Consider the following 27,319-nt stretch of genomic DNA (forward strand, 5'->3'; position numbering starts at 1 on the left):
GTTATCTTGATCCTTCGGTTGTTGCATGATGAGCCAGGTTACATCTCAGTAGGGTCTGATGGCTGGATGACAATCTTTAGAAGGTATTGTCTCCTGTGGCCGGGTTTGTTGTTTAATCAGTCATATTGCTTTCTCCTCATGTTGTATGTATGATACATAGCTTGGCAGACAGCCAACAACTCCAATAAAAACCCAAGAGGGAGAGGTAATAGTTGAAATTGTTCATAAATAGATCTACTAGATTTCTGGTTGTCATGTTGATCTGCAAGTCCCACATCTCTTTTTACCAAAATGTTTCACAATTTCGAGAAAACAACAGGCATAGTCAGATTTTTTTTTCAATGAAATTGGATTATGTTTAGATAAGAACTGATCAAATTAGGTTGACCAAAGTATGAAAAAAAATATCTTATATCGACACGTTAAAGTACATAAGTAATCAGTCCCCTCCAAAAAGACATAATCGTAACATGAACTAACATAAACAAAAACAGTAGCTAACATGAAGGAATGATGACCAAAGACATGAACAGATGGTTAATAATGGTAACCCCTACTTTATTAATGATAAATGTATTAAATAACAGTGTTTAGTGTAATTTGTTCACGTTGATACAGGACATGAACTCGTGTTTTTTTGCGGGAACACACAGAACACAATGTATTTTTTATGTTGATGCCGGACATTCATTCTTGGAGCTCGTTGTTTGCATGAACTATAGGCTAAGTAATATGCATTATTCATTAGATAATCACATTTGTTAATATGATTACAGCACGGTAACCATTATTAATAAGGTGGGCTGGATAATATATAATTCATATATAATGTTGGGTATAGCAATGGCTATTTGCATCTTCAAATAGTTGGGATGCACACAAAATGTATTGTCGCTTTTGGGGTTATTTTGTTGTTTGCTTAAAATGGGGATACATTACGTGTATGGGAAGACACAGTACTACGATTGGCCAGTAAGGGGAAGAGAGACGTGGTGGTGACTGTTTACGACAGTGTTGCCAGATGGGGTCGTTTTCTGCGAGGTTGGGAGTTTGCAAAAATGGGCTTGTGCGGGTCAATTTACATATGAGGTTGTACAGACAAAAATTGCATTCGGGCTGGTTTTTCTTGGAGTCCGCAGGTGATTGGGGTGTATACTGTCACTAAAATCTGGAAACCCTGTTTGACGATCCAAACACCTGCGCAATCTCAAAACAAAAAGCCATGTTCTCTTTCTCATCATTTATCCTGTTTTCCAGGTGGGTAAATTACAAAGGTACACTGGAAATGTCGATAGACTTTGATAACTTGCATGTGAGAGTGTATGTAGAGGATTGGAAAAGCATCGTAGTTTTATAACTATCTACTAGACAGAAAGCCCACATTGAATGTAAAATGCCATTTTGGTGGTTCCTTTGAAAAAAACAAATTTGTTATTCTACTGTACTCCTGAAACAACAGTTCTGACAATATCTTAACATATTAATTGAAATAATTTAATTTTGTGACTGTATTCTTTAGGAACTTTGCAATTGTTGCACTGTAAGGGTTTGCGATTAGCTAGTTCCCCATAGCTGGCTTTGGTTGGTTATTAGCAGGCTGCAGTTAGCTGTATTCTGGCTCCAGTCATGTGTTTGTTAGTTTCAGTTAGTTCTTTGCTAGCTTGCTCAATTATGTCCTATAGTGTTAACATGAATGTTATTTGCAATTGTCTCAACCTTTTACTAGATTTTACCACAACACCTGAACATTAAGGTGTTTTGCACATAGGTACATAATTACTACTGTTTAAGCACTTTGTGAAAACCTCTGATGTAAAAAGCTTGACAAGATTACATTTGATTGACTGATTGACTGATTGATTGATTTTAGTGTTTATTTCTTATATATGACTTGCTGATTTCCACTTCCACTGAATATACACCTCTTCATTCATGTCCATATGTCCAGAGTGGTTGTCTTTCAAATTGTCTTAATAGCCTACACTTTTAGTTAATCCTGTCATTATTGAAGGGAGCATTATGTGCTATCACTAGTATTCTAACTAACACCAAATCATTAGTCCATACTATTTTGTCCTGCTGAGTAACCATTGAGCAGGAATAAAGCATTAATAACTGATAATTCACTGTTAGGTAACTATTTTGTTTCCCCTTAAGTAAAGTGATGAATAGTCCCACAATGACTAACTAATGACTCATCGGCAGTGCTTAACCATTAATAACTGATACGTCACCATTTAAGTATGATGTGTGTAAAGTGAGGAATTTGTTTATGTTTTCGTTCATGATTCGTTCATGTTAACTAATGTATTTAGTAATGGATGTTAATGTACCCTTATTGGATATTGTTACCATAATTTGCTAAACAATAATGAGATCTATTATTGTTTAGCAAAACTATTAAGATTCAATGCTGCTTACATTTTTATATGGCGTAAGTTAGTTCTGTACATTTGCTGGTCATCTCACCACAACATTGCTCATTGCATCCATCTTCTTGACATAGATGTTTTCAAAGAACCAAGGTGAGCTCCCAGCCCAGTCTATTACCTCCCCATTCACTCAGTCTTTTCCATCTTCCTGATGGTTTGCCATGAAAAGTATTTTCATTTCATTTTTTATATTTCAGGAGAATGACAGTTTGGGACCTTTAGCTTTGCTTTTTAGCCAGATAGTTAGTTAGCAATTAGTATTAATTGATATACATTCCAGCTTGCTTAGACTAAGGATCAAAAACAAGAAGCATACACAACTAATTGCATGAGAAATAAATCATGGATTCATAGTTAGCAGCAAGGTGGAAAGTAGCATCATTCTAGTTCAGAAATAATCTGTAAAGTGCATGTATTCAACTGACAGGATGTTGAATGCTGATAAAAACAGTGTGGAGGTCAAAGAACAGTGTGTGCGGTCAAAGAACGGTGTGTGCGGTTAAAGAACGGTGTGTGCGGTCAAGGAATGGTGTGTGCACTCACTGTGCTGCCTGCTTCTGTCAGTCACAGCAGGGGGTGTGGCTCAGGGCACAGTGGTCCCTTTCTTTTATACATCAGTGACTAGACGAACTAGAAACAAGAAGCCAGGAGGGAGAGAGAGGACCTAAGGCTGGGTAAAGCAAAGCCCAATCATTAAAATCTGGTCATTTTCTTTTCTGTGTCTTGTTTGAGTGGTACAGAGAAGAGTTTCGTCCAAATAGTTTTCCTGGATGTATTTTATTGGTTGCACTATTTGTCTCAAAACCAAACTCCATGTCGTACAGCAAAATATTTGGTTGCATATATTTCATAGCTCTGATCATCTCTCTTCAAATAGGGAAAAACATGCTGATTAATTTTGTCTAATTTTCTCACTCAGTCACTGGGGAAGGTTTGAATCAAAGTCACCAAAAGAGAGGGTCCTTTTATTCCAGCAGCAGCAATCGTCAGTCTCTCTAAATCACTTGTAATGGGCTGACAGAAGGAGAAGGAGCCAGCCCGCTCTGTATCACTGAATCAATCATTCACTCTGTTTTCCTCCTCCTGCAGCCATCCACTGGATCACATTGATGCTTTAATGAGCCATTTTGAATTCCTATCAGACAATCTCTGAGTTGCTCCCGTGTGTGCCTGTGTGTGTGTGTGTGTGTGTGCCTGTGTGTGTGTGTGTGTGTGTGTGTGTGTGTGCACATGCATGCGTGTGTGTGTGTGTGCGTGTGCGTGTGCATGTGTTGGAATGAGTGTGTTTGTGCGTGTGACACTCCTACTGATGCCAGCTTTTACAAAAAAGATTATTTGGGATATTTGTCTATCTTTCTCTGTTTTCCCCTTCTGGTAACTTTATATCTCTATAACTCTGAGGTAGACAAGAGAAGAATGTGCCACAACAGTAAATGCATGTTGTTTTCATCTTTCTTGGACTCTCCACTCATCTGTCTTTTTAACATCTACTAGGCACTTTTGACCTTGAGGCAGACACGTTCACACCCAGCCCATGTTGGAACTACGTCACGAGGTTTGGACTTAGTGAGTGACCAAGGATGGTAAAACTATTGAATGAGAAAGCCAGTGGCCACTTGACCTTCTTGATGGGGTTTGATAAACAGATGATTGCGGAGAGAGGAGTATGGCACTGAAGTCTTGCTTATGTCTGTGTCGCCTGCATGTACCAGTGGGGATGGGCCATTGCGAAATGAAAAAGGAGACGATTTCAGCAGCAGTTTGCATACAATAATGATAGAGAAATGTACCACCATTAGCTGTTTGTTACTTCTAATGATTTAGCTATCCTATTTCATGAGGCACATTCTGTACGTCAGATATATGTCTACTTTTGAACTACATTTGGTTGAGTTTTCAACCAACATGAATTCAAAGTGAAATCAATCAAAAATATGTATTTTTTGCCTCTGATCAACACAAAGAAATGCCATAATGTTGAAGTGAAAAATGAAATCTACAATCTAAAAATGTTTCTAAATTAATTAAAAATACAAAAACTCTCATGCAATCTTTTTTCATTTCATGTTGAAACACAAAATGTGGAAAAGACCAAAGGGTGAATACTTTTGTGATCCTTTGTACCTCTCCCAAATGTGACAAATGTAAAATGCAAAGGAGACTCTAGTCCATTGCTTTTCTCTGAGTTTTCAACTGCACATCCACTGGTCTTCTGTTTTCTACTTTGATTTGCATTCAATAAATAATATTTGGAACTAAATATTTGGTTAAATGCAAATTAAATTAATTTCCACAATGATTCAATATGATCACATTATTATTTATTTTTTGTTTAACATTATGCAGATTTTTGTACATGACAAACTAGGCTACAAGTATGTGGAGTTCAATGTAATGTAGCATTGTTTTGTATCAATGGTGGTCAACAACCAATCCAACAAAAGACCTACTGGTTGCGCCACTTATTGTATCAATTAACATCAGCTATAGGATAAAAACAGGAAAAGCTGAGGTGTGATTCAGATGTGACTCATAGCTGACTCAAATGCCTGCACACCCAGCAGCTCTCCAGATGGAGGGGCTGATGTGTTTTATACAGTAACCTGAAACTGCAGTTATTCTACTTTGTGGAGGGTTAAAGGACTGTTGTTGTTGGTGGCCCTAGTAATCGAAATGTTGAAATGTCTATTTATTCCATAATTTTATGTGGAGAGTGAGGGAGTATCTGGAATAGTGCACCTGATGTAAAAATCTGAAGCATCAGGTTGCCATTTCCCCTCCCACAGGCAGAGGAAGCACAGGGGCAGAGCAGTGGAAGCCTATGGAGAAAGATATAACTGTGCAAACCTTTCTCATTTGTCTCTTGTAACATAAGATCAAAATAAAGGGTTTTGTTTTAAGTGTAGAATATAAGGAATATGTTTAGACACACTTAACAGTTCAGCAGTTTTGCCAAGTAGGATCTTAAATTGTTCCTTTATGAATTGATGCATATTGATTTGATACATTACTTATTAGTTCTAGGTCATATCTCCACACAACTGCTCAGTCCCACATGTAACAAGCACTGTTCTATGCCATCAGCATTCGTTTCCCACAATAAAAAAAAAAAATATATAGCAGTACTAACTCATTAATTATGTCTCTTGTCATCTATGTGCTCGATCATACTTGTTCCCAATCGCACAAACAAATGTGTTAATATTCGTGCTTGTCTCTTCACATCTCCCAGAGCGGCGTCCTGTATTTGGGACACCAAATTGGCCAGAGCTGGAATGAATATGGACCTGGAGAGAATCAGCAGCAGAAGAGACATGCTAAACACACAGATGTCAGATGCTCCCCAGGCCTGGTCAGATATGTTTGTTCCTTACACAATTTTCAGATTCAACAAAACCATTGAGAAACATCAGTGAAATAACTGGTCATGGTTGTAACCCTCCCAATTTGGTGCCTGCTAATTATTTAGGTTTTGGATTGATTCCAGAGCTGGACAGAGAAATGACGCTACGCTGAAGTAGCGGAACATTTTATTATTTTATTGAATATCTAAATACACCCTAAGGGAAAAGCCTATATTAATATTACAAAGCCAATGTTAAAATCGACTGCCAGCAGTCTTGAGTCCCAGTTTACAGTACAAGGTGACGAGGAGAACTGCCATAGCCTGTAAGTCTGTCTGTTCTTCCTTAGCCAATTCCAATCCAAGCTTGTTGGCGTTTTCTTTCTTGACTGAACGAACCGATCAGGGTTTCTCAACTTGTACGGCACGGCGCTAACTCTTACACCTGCGCACAAACTATCCGTTAACACAGCATTCTCATGATTTCATTCAACAAAAAGGGAAGAGCAACAATCTGACCTCTACACAAACTATCCATTAACACAGCATTCTAGTGGTGACTGGTTTGATGCCATTAAATAGGGAAGGCTGAAGGAGAATCTAAATCACCCACACCTGTACATACCTAAATTAATTGTGCCCCCCTGAAACCATGTAATGTGTACACCACAATTTCAACCGATCGCACACACACACACACCCCAAGGTCACTCACACCTGAAGAGAACACCACTAATGAAAAAAACACAAGTAGGCTTGTACTAACCTGTTACAGTGTCACCTGCAACAGACAAAATTCAGCAAAGGTTTTGAAACACATTTATTGCTGACCCAGGACAGCCCTCAAGCTAAGGCATAGGTATCACCAAATGCATTGTCCTTCAAGCTAGAGGCTGGCCTCCCAAAGATGCAAGAATACAAAGTGGGCATACAATGCAAAAACATTTTCAAAGCTTACACGACACAAAGCTATGGGGTGGGCAAAAGCATGCGATGGCTGTCACTAGGGCATTGTAAAAAGCTCAACCAATATATCATGTATTCAGTTCACTACAGAATTAAATGATAAACCACTGTCAGCTCTGTTAGCAACAAAAGCTCTGGATAGCTTGCATTTTGTGCTTTTACCTAAGCCTAATAAGGTTAATCTAGACATGGTCCAGGGAAAACATTGATCACAAAAATGGAATGTCCATGTATAGAAGACAAACAATGCCTTTGCCAACTTTGGTACAACAACATCTTGGGAACTCCCTCGACTGATGAAGCCCTGTGTGCACATCAAAGTAGCTTCCCCTCCAATACCACAATGGGAAATGCTAGAAAGTGGTGCAAGAGAGACTTATTGGAAAAACCAAATGCAAGGGAAAACAGCATTGGTCTGAGGTCCCTTGTTCTGGTGGCCAAGTGTGAGCTGAGTTTAAAGGTTTCAAGGTTTCACAGTTTATTTATCAAATGCACCGAACAACACAACATCAGCCTGCACAATGAAATACTTGTGACATGGCAGCAATATTGTAAACTAGCAGCAATATTTATAGTGGTAATGAATATTGTAGATATGGCAAATATGGCAGTATATAAAAACTTTAAACTAGCATACATTTTATAAGAGTAGGAACAGTATGGTAGAAGCGCTGAGTATTATAGATGCATATGAATATAATATGCTTATGAATGGTAAAAAAAAGGTGCAGTGATCTGAGCTTGTGACAGCTGTATATTAAAGATCAAAATATTAACTGTACATTGTGTAATTAGTTGAGAACAAAATTACATAACAAAGGAATGGTCAATGGAAACCAAAATCAACAACCGATTGAGGGCCGGATTCAAACTCACACCGGAAATCAAAGAAACAATTGAAATCACAGGCTGTTCCAACTTGTGTAAATTTCATCACAGAAGTTGTGACTCAGTAGTGGGTATGGCCCCCTCGTGCCTGTATGCACTTCCAACAGCGTCTGGGCATGCTCCTGATGAGACATTGGATGGTGTCCTGGTGGATCTCCTCCCAGACCTGGATCAAGACGTCAGTGAGTTCTTGGACAGTCTGTGGGGCTACTTGGTGGCGTCGGAAACTGTACACGATACATTATGTCCCAGAGGTTCTCAATGGACTCAGGTCTGGGGAACGTGAGGGCCAGTCAATAGCATCGAAACCTTTGTCATCCTGAAACTGCCTACATATTCTGGCCGCATGAGGCTGGGGGTGCATTGTCCTGCACCAGGAGGAACCCAGGGCCCACTGCACCAGTGTAAGGTCTGATGATGGGTCTGAGGATTTCATCCCAGTAACTTACAGGGAATCAGGGTACCGTTGGCTAAGACGTGAAGGTTTGTGTGACCCTCCAAGGATATGTCTCCCCAGACCATCACTGACCCACTGCCAAACCGGTCATGCTGGATGATGTTGCAGGCAGTATAACGTTCACCACGGCATCTCCAGACTCTCACATCTGTCACATGTGCTCAGTGTGAACCTGCTCTCATCGGTGAAGAGAACGGGGCGCCAATGGTGGACCTGCCAATTCTGGTGTTCTCTGGCGAATACCAATCAAGCTGTACAGTGATGGGCTGTGAGCACAGGTCCCACTAGACGATGTCGGGCTCACAGTTTGGTCAGAAACATGCACACCAGAAGCCCGCTGGAAGTCATTATGTAGGGCCTGTTCCTCCTCCTCGCACAAAGATACAGATACCGGTCCTTCTGCTGGGTTGATGCCCTTCTATGGCTCTGTCCAGCTCTCCTCATGTAACGGCCGGTCTCCTGGTATCTCCTCCATGCTCTTGAGACTGTACTTGGAGACCCAGCCAACCTTCTTACGACGGCAGGTATGGATGTGCCATCTTGGAGGAGCTGGTCTACCTATGCAACCTGAATGGGCTGCAGGTACCGCCTCATGCTACCAGTAGTGACAAGGGCGCTAGCAAAACGCTAGTGCCCAGGGAAGTAGATGCTCTGGTCCTAGTTACAGATAGAGCACCTGTTCTCTATGCAAGCTCCTTTTCGGCTATTGCAGCAGAATCATTTGCGTGAGCAGTGGCCCATACCACTCTCAGATTAAAGGTGAGACAGCACCTTTAAAAAAGTCAAGGGACCACGGAAAAGGGACAGGGATTTATATTGGGCTCTCTTAGCTTACACTCACACCAGTGCATCATGTGCTGTCACCTGCAGAGCTTGTGACAGGTAGTATACTGCACTCCCATTTGCCTGTCTTTACAGCTCAGCTTATGCCCCAATGGATGAACTAAACAAACAAATCTAAGAAGGACATACAACTGAATCAAACACACAGTGAACTTTGGATCCTTGGAAAAACAAGTGACTTTGATCTCAATATGAACTATATAAGTCTCCTGTTCATTCTTTTTGATTCATTTAGCAGGATATGTTGTGCTACTTAAGTCAGAGCTGAGAGAACCTTGGTCAGTGTGGATAGCAAATGCACGGACATCTATAACAGTGCCGGAAAAAGTCGATGTCCCGTGTTCCTACTTGGTGGATAATAGGTCAGATGAGGTAAGGAGGAACAGGAAAGACCTATGAGCCTTTCCAGATCTTCCGGATTAACAGACAATGCTCAAAAAGAGGGGAAAGGGAGGGGGAATTCTCTACTGTTAATATGTATAGGCTGCAAAAGAACAATCAACACAAACAAAATTCTTACTTGCCAATTTCTGCTCAATATTTGTGGAGAAATATTTTAGAACAACAAATACAACTATAAAAACATTAGTATTAATACTAATCACTAGAAATCAGAGTATGAACCTTACATACATTTGTAAACTAGGCATTCTTGCGTCTGTTTTTGTAAGTCCGTGAGTGAACGTGTGTGTGCTCAGTTGAAGAAATGAGGTGTAGGTTGTCAAACAGAGGTGAAGTGTTTAGCAGTCTAATGGTTTGCCCTTTGCTGTGGTCACCGTCTGACTGATGGTAGCCAAATGGAAATCACAGGGCTGGAATGAGAAGGGTAGTTATGCAGGTTTTTGTCCGGAATGTTGCAGATAGATGGGGAGCATGGACCTGGTGATGTGCTTGGCCGTCATCACTACCTGCTAAAGGGCAACCTAGAATGTGGTGGTCAGCCTGGTGCTAATAAAGAGCAACTTGTACCACTGTGACACCTTGTTTCAAAAATGTATACTGAACACAGTCAGTCGGAAGAATAAAATAACTCCCATGAAAAATATAATCTTATCATTTCCAACTTGCTTTGAACTCTTCTGAAGAGAAATTCAAAGGCTGCATTTACAGGCAACCCAATTTTGATCTTTCTTCCACTAATTGGTATTTTGGCCACACACATTAGGGCCTCATTTCCCAAAGCATTCGTCGTGTTAAGATCATTGCAAGGACCATCTTATGATGTATCTTTAGTAGCCGAGTGGTTTCCCAGAGCTTTGTTAATGACGTGGCTCTGAAGAACCATACAGTAAAAATAACATGTTATCCAGACTTCTAGTTAGTCTGGCATTGGTGTTTTTGCCCATCCATGTAAATGTATTCACAGAATCAAGATGTTAAGGCCTGTGACTGACTGACAAATGAAATCTTCAGAACAAAGTTTGTAAATACAAAGATGCCAAATTATTTGTACAAACAAGGACGTAGGGGTGTCAGGTGGCCTGGCAGTTAAAACACCTGAATGGTAACCCAAAGATAGCTAGATCAAATCCACAAGCTGGCAAGGGGAAAAATCTGTCGTTCTGTCCTTGAGCAAAGCAGTTCATTCTAATTGTTCCCAGGTCATTGTTGTAAAAAGAATTCTCTGTCAACTTGGTAAAATAAGAGAAATAAAAAACAATTTGAATGATAAAAGACATGCCTGTATTAAAACATGAATAAGGTTAATGGGCTAATTTTCAGTAATATTGAAATCAATAAATGATTGGTCCCAGAGTGCAATGCATTGTTTACATCTTGTTCAATCAGTATAATTTTGCGATTGTACTTCTATATTGATGCTTTGCTTGATGATGTGTGAAATATGCCAAGTGATCTGGCTATTTTGTGATTTGTTTCATAATGGGTAGCCTACATGAACATGATATTACACCTCAATATAGCCAATTTATAGCCACAGGTGGTAATACCTCTATTTGTGCATTGCGCATTTTGTCAAAATATTGTTTTGAGCTTTCATTATGTCCAACTGAGCATTCCACTCAATGCATCCATAATGGTTGCTGATGACGATTTGGTCCAAAAATGTAAAAACATGTTACCATCCCTATAGAAATCACATTACTAGTGGCTGAAACCTTTTTCAACTTTTTAATCTAATTAAGTTGGACCTGGGCTGGGCGACTTATTCCATCCTACTGTTAGAAATCAGCCATTTTGTATAGTGGTTGAAATAATGATCGCGTTCCCTGGTCGTCAAGGGAGAGAGTAATTCAATTATTTATTTGCAGCATTTGATAGTCTGTTGTTCATGATGTTACAGACTCAATACTCGGTCTTACAAACTCGAGCTCATCTCACTCAATCTCATCTCAAAGAAAGTCTGGTTGTCCTCTACTTTACAGACATGATGGCAACTTTGCGCTCTACTAAATATTTTAGTAATACAGCATTAGCATTGTGGTCATATTTCCATGCTCGTCTAGTGTAATTTTTATCTGTAAAATGTTAGTAACAATGACAACAATGCGACCAAGTGACAAGACCAAGTGAATAAAAGCTGATCCATCATCTGCATTGTGTATTGACACTAAGGTGAACATAAAATGTTAATGGATACAGTTTATCTGAAACCAGTAATGACTTTCTTTTGATTTTATCAGAATTGACAGATCAAACAACACACTTAATATTCTCGGTTAAGTGCTTGTTTGGGAAACACTGTTAACAAGTTTGCTTGAAAATATTACCAATGCATCTGGTTTTATCAGCTAATTGAAACTGGGAAAGGATCCTTAAACTTTTCACATCAGAGTTTTTTCAGAGCAGATCTAATTTGTGGCACTGAAATTGTTCTTAATCAAACAAAGTAAAAAAAACGAACAAATAAATGTGCTTTGAAAAAATATTAAACTCAAGACAACTTGAATTAAATATATGAATTATACCATATTACACTGAAGTACACTTTAAATTGATTAAGTCTTATAACATTGAACAAGACAGAAGAAATATATGTACATTTAAAATACCCTTTTAATTTTAAAATAAATGGAAATTAAATAATGTTTATGATCAAAGTTTTGCCCCACAAAAGTCTGATCTGTCTGAGGACCTTGCCCTGCCACTGTTCTCTTTCACCACTATCAAGGAACTTGACTTCCTGGGGGCATAGTCAAAGGGACCACTAATTTAACACAGCAAAACCCTCCATTTCTATGAGGATTTCCATAACCTCTGGCACCTCTTCCTCTTTCCTGCCAAGTTGTGAATTACCACCAAATGATGAAACAATATGTCTAACATCCATTCCAGAGTCTGACAGATCAACTTGACAATTTGGAAGAATTGCTGGCAGTCTTTGGCATGCTGTGGAATGACACTGAGTTAGATGATAACACTGGTGAGGGGCCGGACCCCTATGGCTAATTTAGCTTATAGCTAACTGGATTCCTCACCTTATCGGTTCTGGACTTGCCACCATGGTTCATTGATTTGAGCTTTTGAGCTGATCTGATGTCAGCATTACACTTTCCCCAAGTAGCATTCAGGGAAGGCAAGTTGATTCCAGATGTACTCAGTTACAGCTTTTCTAGTCTGTGCCACCCTACCCTACAACATTTCCCAGAGCCAGAAAAAGTAAGTAGTGGATAGGATCAAGATTAAAAACCAAACTAACACATGCTAGAAGATGACCAGTTGGAGAAAAAGAAGAAAATGAATGAACAGGTTGGTCATTCATTTATACTAGTATGGATGTTTTTGGATAGCGAGTAATGTAACATAATGGTAAATTTGTTAACTTCATTTGCGTAATGCTGCTGTTGAAATTTGCCTTGGTGCCACTTGGCAGACTAATGTAGCTAAGCTAAATAGTATTAGTAATCTAAATAGCAAAGTACATAGTTGGCATGCTTTGATTCAAAAGGACCTACTACTATCATTAATTAGCTAGCCTTTCCTGACTTGTACAACAAGCCAAACAACTATAACATTCAAAATAAGGAATGGATTACATTGATTTTCTCAGGGACATTAGGAATAAATAGCCATGCATAAAACAAAGCTAGGAAATTGTAATTTTTGATAAGGAAATGCTTAATTTTGGTACAAATGCAGGCAGAGCCTTACTGGCCACAATAAATGTAAAGCCTGTCAGATCAATGAACTTTGTCAAATTGGCTTACTAAGTTTATAAATACAATATATAAAAATACATTCAACATCATATGCTGTAATGACATGTTTGACTTACAGTAACTACTGTATTACACAAATAAACCAACCCAAAAAACCTTTAAGTCCAGCTATTGATGTCATTTTAACAGTTTCCATTTTGATCTTCAGGTACCTTTCAGATAATGATGAAGACAATGAGTGGAACCCTGCAGTAGGGGTTACAGCTACAAACTAGCTAATGCCTTCTTCCAATATCTGTTGTTTTCACCCCAAAAAAAATAAAAATAAAAAAGGGCATTAACTTACAAAATAATGTAACCATAAAAGACTAACCTGTAATATAGTTCCATTTATATACATGCACTTCATTCAGGAGTGAGCAACATTCTATCAGATGTACTGTGAGCATATGCATCATTATCCAAACCTCAATCTACACATCAGGACATGTCAATTTCCTGAGTTTCAGATGTTTGCTCCATTAGGATTTCCCTGAAGTTTTCATCTACTCTCACATTTGATATTATCTAATAGGGACGGGCAATTCAGCTGCTGTTATACGAAACAAATGCAACTATTTTCTTTCCGTAGTTTTCAACAATTCACTGCAAATGACTAAAATAATAAAAATGACATTTGACATGTCCAGAATGTGTTTGACTAACTAGAAAATAACGGATTTAGATTTAAGCCTGTGTAGATGCAATAATAAAGTGTTGAACTAATAGTTTTTAGCGTACCCACATACACTGAAACACATCTGTGCAAAACCAGACACAAACATACATTGTTGACACATTCATTGTGTTACTTTCTTCCAATAGCGTCTAGAATGTGTGTTTAATGATGTATTTCAATGGGAAGGTGTTCTATAATGTTCTGGAACAAATGTGAAACATGTTGTACTGTATAATTTATTGTCTCAGACAGTTACCCAACATCTACTGGTGCATTACAAAACATCATCCTGCTAAAGTGGTTTGTGCCACTAGCTTGCTCCAGATATCAAGGCTATGTCTAGACTATAGGTACCATAAGCTACATTAGAACTGCTATATCTGAATGAAACCACATCTTTCAAGTGAATCCTCCTTTTATGTCAATACAGGATTTTGATGCCCCTTGATGCCCCTTCTCTTTGTGGTATTGTAAAAGAGCTAAACTAAAAAGACTCAAAAGATTTTCTAAATAGTTTGTCCACCGAGTGCTGTTGACACTAGCAAACCTGCTTACCCTGTCCAAATTGAGTATATTTCAAATCCAGAGTAGGTAAATTGTGATGATATCAAAGGACAGTCCAAAATAGATACAGTGGATATAAAATGTCTACACACCCCTGTTAAAATGCCAGGTTCTTGTGATTCTGTGATTCCAGAATGTGAATTAAAAGAAAGATAAATATGTCAGAACTTTTTCCACCTTTAATGTAACCTTTAACATGAATAATTCAATTGAAAAACAAACTGAAATCTTTGAGGGGGAAAAATAAAAAAACTTCCCCACAGATGTTCAATTGGATTCAGGTCTGGGCTCTGGCTGGGCCATTCCAAAGCGTTCATTTTCTTCTGGTCAAGCCATGCTTTTGTGGATTTGAATGTGTGCTTTGGGTCGTTGTCGTGCTGAAAGGTGAACTTCATCTTCAGTTTTCTAACGGACGCCTGAAGGTTTTATGCCAAAATTGCCTGGTATTTGGAACTGTTCATAATTCTTTCCACTCTGACTAAGGCTCCAGTTCCAGCTGAAGAAAAACATCTCTAAAGCATGATGCTGCCACCACCATGCTTCACTGTGGGTATGGTGTCCTTTGGGCAATGTGCAGTGCTGTTTTTGTGCCAAACATACCTTTGGAATTTTGGCCAAAAAGCTCAATCTTGGTTTCATCAGACTATAACTCATATTCCCATGTGCTTTTGGGAGACTTGATGTTTGTTTTTGGAAACTTCAGCCGGACTTGGATGTGTTTCTTTGTAAGAAAAGACTTCCGTCTTGCCACCCTACCCCATAGCCCATTCATATGAAGAATACGGGTGATTGTTGTCACAAGTAGCACACGGCCAGTACTTGCCAGAAATGCAGTTGTTCTCTTCTCATCTTTTCAACAATTTTGGAGGGACGTCCAGTTCATATTTTCTACACTTGATGATGACTGTCTTCACTGTGTTCCACGGTATATCTAATGTTTTGGAAATTATTTTGTACACTTCTCCTGACTTTCAAAAATGAGATCCCCCTGATGCTTTGGAAGCTCTCTGCGGACGATGGCTTTTGCTCTGAGATACAATTAAGAAAATGTCAGGAAAATCAGCTGAAATGTATTTGTGATTAAAGAGTCACTTTAAATGATAGCAGGTGTGTAATGACTGCTATTTTTAATGTGATTGGTTAATTCTGAACACAGCCACATCCCCAGTTATAAGAGCGTGTGCACACTTATGCAACCAGGTTATTGTAAGGTTTTTATTTTTCATTTTCCCCATCCTCAATTGAATAGTTCACATTGTAGGTCACATTAAAAGTGGAAAAGGTTCTAACATGATTTATCTTTGTCACATTCTTTTACATCACAAGAACCTGGCATTTTAACAGGGGTGTGTAGACTTTTTATATCCACTGTACATTAGAATCACCCAGAGACGGAAAAAAGCATAAAATGAGAAAAACATCAGCATAGTTTCTAGGGGATAACATTAATCAGCTGAAGGTAGCTAGTACATTGGGTGCTCTTCATGATGTTTAGAATAGCAAATTCTATTTTCTGAGTGAAAGGGAATGTTATTGATATTGTGACAAAATTTTTATTACTGTGAAAACTACAAAAAGCATTCAGTTTCACTTTTTGTTAAACATTCATTTTGTAGTAAGTTGTCTCCTCACGCTACAAGAGAAGCACATGCCATACTCTGATTTTGAATAATGTAATATCTACAGGTGACCACTTCGAAATAAAATTTTGAGCGATCAATTTCCACAGGTTTCACAGCGAAAGAATCTAGCACCTTTCAAAAATATATACTATAGTAAATAGGCCCAAAATCCAAGATTTATCTTCCCTTTCCATCTCTCTAATCTCTCTGTTCCCTGGTATTAAGCAATGCAGAAAATGGAATATAATGTCTTTGTATTCAACTTACTGTAGTTAAGTTACAGGGTAGAAGACTCTGTAGCGCCTGCTTCCTTCAGTCCCTCGGCATACTACATGCGAAGAGAACAGAGCTTAGTACATTTCAAAGTCACCCGGGTGGCTTAATAGCTTTCAAAAATGACTCAGCACGTTATTTCGAGAAGTGCAGTGTTCTACTACATAGTGTGTTGACGTCACCCATAAAGGGTTTTGGCCTGGGGTGTGCAGGTCCCAGTCCTCTCCCATTCTCTCTTACCTGGCTTACGCTTGGCTCCTATTTAACAAACTGTTTTGGCCTTCAGAGTCATAGCTTTCAAGTTAACTGTTTCAATGTTTTACTTCACCTGGAAGACTGAGGTGTCATGGACTTCCAGAAGCTTTTCATCAACTGCATACAGTCTTCGATTGGAAGGTTTATCTTTTCTTTTTCTATTCGGACTACACATACTTTAGTGATTTTGTGAGTATCTTTCCCCAAATCAAAAACTTTACCTTTTCAGTTACCCAGCACTCTAGTCGGAAAAGTAACAAATCCATCTCCAATGTGGCACATTTCACCTAGAAGCCATGCAGTCAGTAAACAGAACCACTCTTGATGAGCTGTATTCAAAGACTACATGCCAAATAGCAACCTATTGGCACACTATTCTCTGAGGGCATTGGGTTAAAGGTAGTGCACGCACCAATATAGGATGAAGGAAAAAAGGAAAGACCAATTCTTGTTTGACTGGTGAGAGAAGGCTGGATTAGCTGTCATGGCACTCCTGGAACATCCCAATTAAAATCAAAGCAATCACCATCTCGGAGCGAAAGACGCGTCGTTAGATTGAGAGGCTGTTTGAGGCTAAATGTTATAATAACACTGAGGCGAAGGATTTCTAAAGCCTGTCACACACTGATTTCATACATAGGAAAAGTTTGATGAATAGAGTATTGTGAGAGCGAGGCAACTCTTGAGTGCTTGCTGCACTATTACCGAGAGCTTTACTGGGGGATTAGAGAAAGACAGACGCTTTTATTCCTTTAGCACGTCAAAGTATGAATAATTTACTCAGTGGGAATCTCTTCAGCCTCTCACTTTAAGCCGTGATAGTGTTTTATTTGTATGTTTTCTGTCAGAAGTAATCTGGCATGTGGGATGGTGTACAGGGGAGTTGCGACTGAGCCCCGGTTGAGGGAAGCAAGGCACAGACAGTTCACGTGATCCTAGTTAAATGTGACGTTTGTTGTCATTGTTAATTACCTCTGCTAATGCTGCTGACCATTTCACTATGCTGTCTTGGTAACAAATACAGTACAAATGCACACCCCCACATGAGCACCCACCCCCACATACTGTACCTAATCTCAATTTCTTTATGCTTCGACAGTAATGCGCACACACACACACCTACATTCACACCAACCACAAACACATAAAAAAGTATTAATCCTTTCAGAGGGTCTCAAAAAGAAGGCTTTGTAAAGAATCCCACCACAGGCAGCCTTCCCAGGTCAGCACTTTTTGTGGTTCCAATGCTGCTGAAGTCTTCAAGGTTTAAACACCTTACCTTTTCCACACACGCACTGAACTCACACACAAATGCCCCCTCTTTCTATCTCTCATTCTCTCTTCCTTTATCTGTTGTCAAATGCAATCCATTTTGCATTTGTATAGCCAGGTGTTGTTTAACATAAATCGAAGCAACTTTAATCAACAGCTAAACGAATGCACAAGCCCCTCTCTCTTTCTGGGTAATTAGTGGGAGGACTTTGGCTTATCTGTTTTCATAGGACCTCCAGGCCGAGTAATAGGATAATTAAATTCAATACAATCACATCATTGCATGTGACTTCCTCTTAAGTCTAAATGTCTGATGTTATAGGGCCTGATAGAGTGCAAGACACTAATTTGAGGTAAACTTGCAGTAAAGAGTTGTTCATTGAATTGTCTTTGGAGTTGCTATGTTTTGTCAGCATGTTTGCACATTGCTTTTGTTTGTTATTCGATCACAGGATATCCTGCTGCAATGATTTTATCAGTCATATACAGTGTGCGCTGTGTTGAACAGCTGTTCTCTGAGCTAGAGCCAGGAACAAGCAACTCTGATGTGCATGTTTTGCCTTCCTGACATCAAACGCTGAGCTTATAAAGTCAAATAAATGGATTGCTTGGGTAGCAGTTTTTTTATGTGTGACTATTGCTATCTATTAATTCTGTAATTGTTTAAATGACTCTCTGGAAAAGAGAATATCAATGGTAAAATAGAGGTTTCATTTAAATGACAAAACAAAATGTATATTTTGAAGCAAAATACAGTAGATTTATCACTATTAGTAGTGGCAATACTACAAGCAGTAGCAGTGGTATAAAACACCTAAACTGACATGATCGCTGCTAAATGAAGTAGCATTGGAGCAAATTACCTTTTTGAAAAAATATATTTAAATGGGCAAAGGAGGGCCTATAAGAAAAGGTTGGGAACCCCCAGTCATAGCCGTGACAATTCCAGCCAAATAGTTTCTTGATTAAAATAGTAACACTGATTACATTTTTAAACGCATGCTGGGGATTTTTCATTCTTATTCCAGCATCCTTATCTACTCCCGGAATGCACAGACACACACACACACACACACACACACACACATAGACACAGAAATATCTGTTCTGCGTGGTTCCTAACAGGGAGTGTTAATATGTTAATGAGTGATTCCACCAACAGTACAACTCCATTTCCTCTGTCTGTGAACCGTAACATGGGTGATTCACACCCTGTGTTCTTTCTCCGCCAGTCTTTTTTTTTTTTTACATTCTCCACCTCTTCACAAAGACACACGTATGCACTGACAGACACACACTTGGGCACACACACAGACATCTCCACCATTCTCCCAACCCTCTTCACCTCCCTATTTAACACATGACTGCCTGGCTGATTCACGTGTTAGAGATCCATTCTGACACCCCTATACTCTCTCCTGCCTTCAATCAGTACCGTTCCACCTTTCTCTCATTCCGAACCCATTTCCACTAGGCCTATACCACCTGTATGTGGCTGTTGTATGACTTAAAAACCTGCAAAAAATTTGTAAGATTTAGGGTCAAAGGTTGTGGTCCCGAACTAAAGGGCTGCATGGATTTGTCTTTTCCATTTTCGCCTTCGATCTTCTGTTAAGTAGTTATAGAGACAAAACAGACATTACCAACCAACCTGCCAAATGTGACTTGGAATAGCATGTTGCTATAATTAATGCAGGGACACACTTTGCTTCGTTGTAACAAAATACCTCTGTAATTATCACTAAGAATTGCTTAATTTCCAGGTTTTTGTTCTTATAATCTAATTACAGATCTCCGATTTTGTCCGGAATTCCTTGACTGTACCTCAAATGGCACCATTTGTCCTAAATGGGGCACTAGTTTTGGCCAAAGACCTGTGATCCCTGACAAAAAGTAGTGCAATAGATCTCTTTTCAGAAATAGTACACTAGATAGGGAATTGGGCGCCATTGTGGACGTACTGTAATGTTGCCACTGTGAGGCGTAGGTCTGCATGACCTTGTCTTTCTGTCATGTCTTTTTCTAATTCCCATAAAAGGGGAGATAATTGGAACAATCAGGTTTCGTTTATTGGTTTCTATTGTTCTTCTGGAGACTGATGTCTACATTCAGTACCAAGGATAACTTTGGGGTAATGAAGAGATTGCCGGACACAGCTCTTTCGACAAGGGCAGCATGGCAAAATGGAAGCCATGTTTTTATAGGTCACACACATGAGTAGTGGTGTGGTGAGAGAGGGAGACAAGGTCATAACAATCTTACCAAGGTTATGAGTCTCCAGGCTCCTGTACATTCTGCCAATGCTTAATCCCAGAAAGAGATGATAAAATCCCTCAGATGTACTACATGTACTACAGTTATTTTAGTATCAACCACTTTAAAACATACTGCATTTGTTGTAAGGAAACAACAAATTTCACTCTGTAGTATTCGGCTAGTCTTACTATAAAGGCTATGGAACATTCTTTCTGTCTGTCTTTTTTTCTGTCTTTCTTTCTTAGGGAGTGAGGCCCTGTATTCCATCAGGTTGTACAACCGAGGTTGTTCAATGCCTTTTACTTATTCAATGTTGATACAACTGATTCAATGACACAAAGGAGAGTTAGTCTTCGCAAGCATTTTTACAAAGCCATTGTGCAATGACTCAATAATAGTTGTAATCACTGCAGGGCAGATTAATGATCAGTTGAATAAAACCCATTGTGCCAAATACTAGATACTGGATGTACTGGATGCACATCAGTTGTACCACCCAATGCTGCATTGATGTAGCCAGTGGTCATTGGGTTTGTGTGCTTGAACACACCCTGCAATGAACCTAAAAACAATGTTATTTGGGTCAATAACCATCTCTCTGTGAATATCAGGTACTAATCAAAACCTGAGCAAACAAAACCTGAGCCCAAGATCTATGTGGAAACAGACAAATAGTATAACCACAATGATCGAACACTACAGCTAGATTACAATGTCACCAGGCATCTCAGCATAAAGTTGGATGTAAGTAGCTATAGTCAACTTCATATACATACCAAGAGACACACAAACGTCACCTCGCCCTTCCTATACATTATGTGAATTTATATGTGTGCTGTTTTCAGAATGTAAAACATATACATAATTTGACTATTAGCTATCAATGCATATTCCATGTCCTCACTATGACATGTTATATACACACACAGTATGTATAAGATGGAGGCATCTTATAAAGGTTTTTTGACAAACCCAAGGATGTCAATGATGACATGTTGATGAAGGAGACATGGTTCTGTGTTCTTTTCCAATGAAATGGATATGCTAGGATGTTCTGAAAAAAGCAATTACATAACAAAACATTGGATTCATCTTCATCTATACTGACACATGTTGACCTTGGTGAGGAATGTCAATATCAATTCATCATGTCCCTAAACTCATACAAGTTATACATTGCTAACAATAGCTAATATTATGGGAATGCAGTTGGAATGAATTATAAGCTCTGTCTGATGGCTCTCTTTTGATGCAGGGAACTCAAAATTGAATTTCTATTAAAATGTTGACTATGACTTTGAAGGCAGAGCAGTCAGTTTTCAAATTCATTTGTCACATTCATCGAAGTCTAACTTCCCAGTGTGATGATAGATGGTGTAACTTTTCTAAGAAACTACATACCATAGCACCTTTTTTTGAAGGTCCCGTCAGTACGTTTTTCTTCTGAACAATAAATAACTATTATTCATTTAATCTTGAGTGACCTTTAGTAATTTAAATCCAAGTATTTTTCATTAATGCCCATCTTAATTAATAGTTGGACTTGTATTTAATTATGAAGTTCAAGCTTTAAACTGAGCAACACAGATAATTCCCAATGTTTTTCCTGGCTGCATATTCCCTAGGAAAATGAGAAGGGGAAAGATAAATCTCCTTAAGTCATCTCAGATGGTGCAAACAGATAAACCAAACAAAGTATCAACTAGATATATGACAGAGAAGAGAAAGGTCTACCCTTATACAAACAATAAAAAACACATTTGACCATCAAGAAAAATACCGTATCTGCCAACTTTTTTATCTGAAAAAATAGTGCACTCCAAAACCTATGTCGGCAATAGAGACAATAGTTGTTTTTTTGGGCAAACTGACCTAGTGATGAATTCTGTGACGTTCTGCCTCTGGGTTAGTATAAATATAGCCATAATGCTGAAGAGGTATTTTCACTAACAATGCTCTTTGACGTCAATGTGCTCTTCAGAAGAAGGATAAAAGGGCCCCCGAAGAGCATCTCTGGACAAAGAAAGGGAGAAGCATGAGGAAGCCTCAGGCAATGAGATTGTCAAAACCCATACAGTACCCTGCAAAAGTCTTAAGTGGTAAGGTACGGTCTACAACCATTGACTGTTTACTAATTAAAACAAGAATATATATATACACTACCGATCAAACATTTTTGGTCACTTAGAAATGTCCTTTTCTAAAGAAAATCACATATTAAATCCAATATAATAACATCAAATTGATCAAAAATGCAGTGTAGCCATTGTTAATTTTGTAAATGAATGTTGTAACTGGAAATAGCTAATTTTCTATGGAACATCAACATAGGCATTTAGAAGCCTGTTATCAGCAACCATCTCTCCTGTTTTCCAATTGCACGTTATGTTTGCTAATCCAAGTTTATCATTTTAAAAGGCTAATTGATCATTAGAAAACCCTTTTGCAATTATGTTAGCACCACTATAAAATAGGTATTTTTACAAATAGATATAAAGTGCTCTGTGAGCTTGCTAACATGCTGGTGTATATGGACAACACTTCTTATTTAGCCTATCCTCGCCGGCTACATTTATAATTTAAATATTTCAATAAAGAAGGATTATATTGTTAGATTCCAGGTCGAACTCTAAGATATTCTGAAATGAATCAGAGGAAGTCTGACCAGAGTCAGTGAGCATCGCTGCAGTTGACTAATAGGAATGTAGCCACACATAGGAATTTAGCCATTATTATGATGAATAATAAGTAAGAAATTGAATAAACTGGCCTATTGTGGTCATTCATAATTATAAAACAAAAGGAAAATGAAAAAAGTATTTGAAAATACTAGCTTCACATTTTGCAAGAACCAAACAGTATCCCTTTTCTACAAGAAGCAAAATATATAACAATATAATGAAACAATACTGTGTGCTCTTTCTCTTCTAGCTTTCTTTTCACGTCTGTGAAAAAGGCCTTGCCCCCATATTCCATCAATCAAGAATAGATTATACCGATGTACAGCATCCTCCTCTTTCCCTTCTCCAGCATCAGCCAGTCGCACAGGTGATCACATGCATACGACTTCAGTTTCAATTGACTGAATGATTTAAGATAAACTTGCTGTTATCTTATTTAAGATAACAGCTGCCTTTACATCAGAAATTTGTTATTTATATTTATTGCATAAAGGACGGATTATACTTGAGCAAAATGTTTTATTTTTACTATTGTTATTTCTACTCCACAAGAGCCCAAACATCTTCCTCTGTTACCGTCTATGGTGATTATATTCATTTGGGAGGAAGTGTCTGGGAACGAGATCAATACAATTCTGAGGAGGCACTCAAGCAGACAGTACAGTCCCCCAAAATCTGGCCCCATTACAGTTTTTCTAGAATGCTTAAGCACTAATTTCCAAGCATGATTAATGTTTTCAAAACAGTTAACGTGCAGGTGCAAGCTTCTTTACCAGTGCTGTATATACAGAGAATTAAAATAAAATACACCATTCCATTTCATGTGTTTTGCACATATACCTGTATATTGTATTCTGTGTGGTATACCACTGTAATTTACTGACAGTAATTCTTGAATATTATGTTGATACCACAATTGATCTGACAATGTTGGGCTGGACCCGCATCCATAAGCGACATAAGTGGTGGTTTAGGGCCCCCGACCGCTTGGGACTCCCCGACCGCTATTGAGCCCCAGCCACTACAGGGGGCCCAAATGTAATTTTGCTTAAGGCCCCCAAGAGGCTAGAGCCTGCCCTGGTTAGGATTAATATTGTGTGTTAAAGCAATGATAAATTACTTACTGTTTTGTGGTGCTCATTAGGTTATCATGGAGATCAACTTGACAACAGTTTCATTAAAAGTATATTAGCAACTGAGAAAAACTGTGACAATAAATCCATACAATTCTGATCAGGCACTACTCCAGGCAACCCTGTCAGTCTAGCACACTTGTACAGCAGGGTGCACAAGATAAAGCACGTTCAAGTGTAGACATGCAATTAATCATTGCCACTGAATGTCGAAATTGTACCAAAAGAACAAAGCATGGTCAAACGTTAAAATGTTTATCTTTAAGGTTGAACACTGGCTGTTTTGTAGCTTTTATTATGAGCCTGTGCCTTGCCAAAGTTACATTTTTGTTACAATTTTATTCAGCAATGATAATTAGTCATGTAAGGAAATCTTCAATAAAATAAAATTAAAACATACAGTAAACAAAACATTTAGTTTTTATTGTACAAAAGTATAGTGTGCTGTGTTATCCTTTTGATTTGTTCAGTGCACATATTTAACCCTTTAGAACCCATAGTGGTCGCTGACTGCCTTTTTCCTTTAACAATAATATTTTTCATGCCACAGAATTGTATTGATTAAAACCTGTTACTGTATTCACATGGATGTTGTCATTATTAACAAACCAGAAAAAGAGTATGCTGCCATTTGACTTTTAGAAGTTGTATTTATTTAATTACTAAAAATGTCAGTGCCATTGTAGTCACAACTTTAGAAGAGATTGTTTCTTTGTTTGGTGGTAGAAATTTTGAAATGTTGAGGTGAGTAACAAATAAAAAGTGGATATATTGTTTGGTGTTGTACTTGTTTGATGCTATGAAACTTGATAGGAGAGTTCACCAGTTGCAGAGCTTAAATTATTGCTCGCCCAGGATCACAATGGATAGAGTTGCAGTTTAGCTGTATAGTTGGCTGTATAGTCGCAGTATGCTTTCTTATGTTTCCACCTGAAATCATGAAAATGGAAGCTGCACCGGCTGCTAGGCATAGCTAACTAACCAGCTAACTGTCTAATTCACCTGTCAGCCTACTAAGAAAAGGTATGTGTCACATTAACTAGCCGTGAGTGTAGATGGTTATGTTGTGCTTTGCTTGTGATGTTATCATCATGATCTTGATTTTGATGATATGCTAAAGATGTGCTACATACTTTCACTTCTCATCTATGAAAACTCAGATGTCTTGAGATGTGTGTGGCTTACGGTGACTTTGTTGTGATCACATTAGCTATGGACCTTGAATGATTGTTGGCTGACTCACGTCAGAAAAAGACTTGCCATTAGGGGTGTTCCGACTAATTGGACAAAGGAATATTGTTAAGGACATGAGGTGTTTGCTGGACCTCCATTCTGTTATTACTAATCACAGATGTTTTCCAAACTATATGTTATGAAAATATAAAATTACAAATGTAAATGCTGATTGTGTAAATGTAAGGACATTGACTAGGTGTTAGAAAGGGAATGTTCTGTCCCTCTGGGAAGTAAAACAAGTGCAAAGACAGTCATGCATTATTTATTATCAGATTTTGTGTGCTAAGTTAAACTGAAGTTAATATTCCAGCTAGGAAGGAATTATAAGTAGGCTAATATGCAGTTGCGGTTGAGCAGTGTTGGACATAGAAGGGGCCATGAGAGGGTCTAATTTGGCCCTACCTCCTTGTTCAGTCTTGTCTCCTAATCGGAGGGCTAAGGAGAGTGGCAGATGGAGGGGTTCATTTGGGATTTAGCAATATACCGGCATTTGAAATGCACTCCTGGTTTTCTGATCAGGACTATATCCTATTTTGATGTCAAGTGTAAAAAATTGATACGATTATGCCGAGTGTGGCCCTACCCAAGTTGCATTGTTTAGTATGTAATCATTATTTTCTTTTTTATGTCATACATAAAGATTTTTGTTCTAGTTCTCAGTCAGTTTCTAACTATCTAGTTCTATGTCAATATATCAGTTTTGTTTCTTTGGACAGTTTGTTGAAAATGTTCTATATTTAGTTTTTCAGTTAGTATATTATACTTCCATTAAAATGTTTATGGTTTTGACCTCATTACAAGGAGTTCCATTCAAAGAAGGGGTCAAAGAGGTTGGTCAAAGAGCAGTCGCTCTTCTTTCTTCATGCTTGAATTGTTTTTCCTCAACAGATATTTCCTGAATGTGTACAACATTTGAACGAACTTCTCAAAACGCCTCATACTACGAGACCCCAGACCTATCACAAATTAACATTAAACTCATAGCCATCTAAGCTGTAATATAAATTATACTATTCCTTCAAATGCCACGCAAAAGCATAACATGCAATGACACATCTGAAGGCCGAATGCACATTGCTGAGAGGAACTAAAAACACTATAATTTAAAAAAAAGTATTAATGATTCAGTTCCAGAATTTCCAGTAAAAATTTTGCACTTGTCATGGAATGTGAATTATGTTGGAGATTATGCTAATGTGTACAGGCAGTTAACCACAATTAATACCATTTGTGTTGCTTTTGTAGAGTGTTTTTGCACTGTATTTCACCTACACTGGAAATCCAAAAAGCAGCTGGTGGAAACAAAAATAGCAACCGGAAAAATATGGGAATTTTTTCACAGGTAGAGGCTTACATTCTTAAAAAAAAGTTTATTCTGCCTCAGCATCCGATCTTTGACCTGGCTCTGGGTTCTGGCTAGAGATTATTTTTTTAATCTACAGCACATCACAGAGTATGTTTTCTCAAGTTCCCAATGGTTAGTTTTTGGTCCTCAGAAATCATTTGTGGTATACCATCATCAACTGGTGTTTCTGAATATAAAAGTCGATTTTATAGACAATGAATATATTTGTAAGTTTGTTAATTTCTATACTGTCCTCCATACACTAATTGATTCCGATTCATAATACGGAAAACAGGGTGGTCAGCACTGTACTCAATTTACACTGTTACTTTTTTTTTCATTTCTGAAAGTCCAGACAACTGATGCATCATTGAAGTGTCTCAGGTTTGGCTGTACTCTTCACCCGGTTTACCTCATTGTCATATCATGTAAGATAACATGGTCAAGTACAGTGCCAGGAATGTCATTAAAGATCACTGTTATTCCTCTCCCTCAACCGCCTCCTCTTATTCTTCCTCTACCTCTCTGTCAGTGTCATCTATTCTTCCAATACACAGGTGTGCTGTGGCCTGTTGCTTGTTGACTAATTGTGCTCATTAGCGTTAACTGTTTTTTGAGAATGTTAGAATTACCATTATTCGAGATTGTTATTGAATGGCGGTATTTTTGACATGACAACATGGTGACAGTGCAAAAAATGTGTGAGAGAAACAGCTTTGTGTGAAAACAGGTGAATAGTGCTTATGTGTCAGGATAAATGGTATTCCTTTTGGAATTTAGCATTTTGTGTATTGTGTTCAAGGAACCAGCTTTAGTATGGAGGACCAAACCTGCCAAAACAGACTCCTGGGACAGACCCGCAAAGATGCGCCGTTCTCGCAACCTATTCACTTTTTCTGAAAACTCCTCTCGGTTTT

At 38.4% G+C, this 27,319-nt stretch overlaps 1 long non-coding RNA gene across 3 annotated transcripts; it reads left to right on the forward strand.

Moving 5' to 3' along the window:
- The first annotated feature begins 1,111 nt into the window (after window positions 1–1,111).
- On the forward strand, window positions 1,112–26,832 carry LOC109615550. Of its 3 annotated transcripts, XR_002196545.3 has the most exons (5): window positions 1,112–1,257; window positions 5,665–5,784; window positions 21,989–22,106; window positions 22,939–23,055; window positions 25,946–26,832. It is a non-coding gene; the product is annotated as an uncharacterized LOC109615550 (long non-coding RNA). The 3 variants fall into 3 exon arrangements; XR_002196544.3 differs by having other exon boundaries at window positions 21,989–22,111; window positions 22,939–26,832; XR_002196543.3 differs by having other exon boundaries at window positions 22,939–26,832.
- Window positions 26,833–27,319: the final 487 nt, after the last annotated feature.

The sequence above is a fragment of the Esox lucius genome, chromosome 21, assembly GCF_011004845.1.
Source record: "Esox lucius isolate fEsoLuc1 chromosome 21, fEsoLuc1.pri, whole genome shotgun sequence".
Taxonomy (NCBI): Eukaryota; Metazoa; Chordata; class Actinopteri; order Esociformes; family Esocidae; genus Esox; species Esox lucius.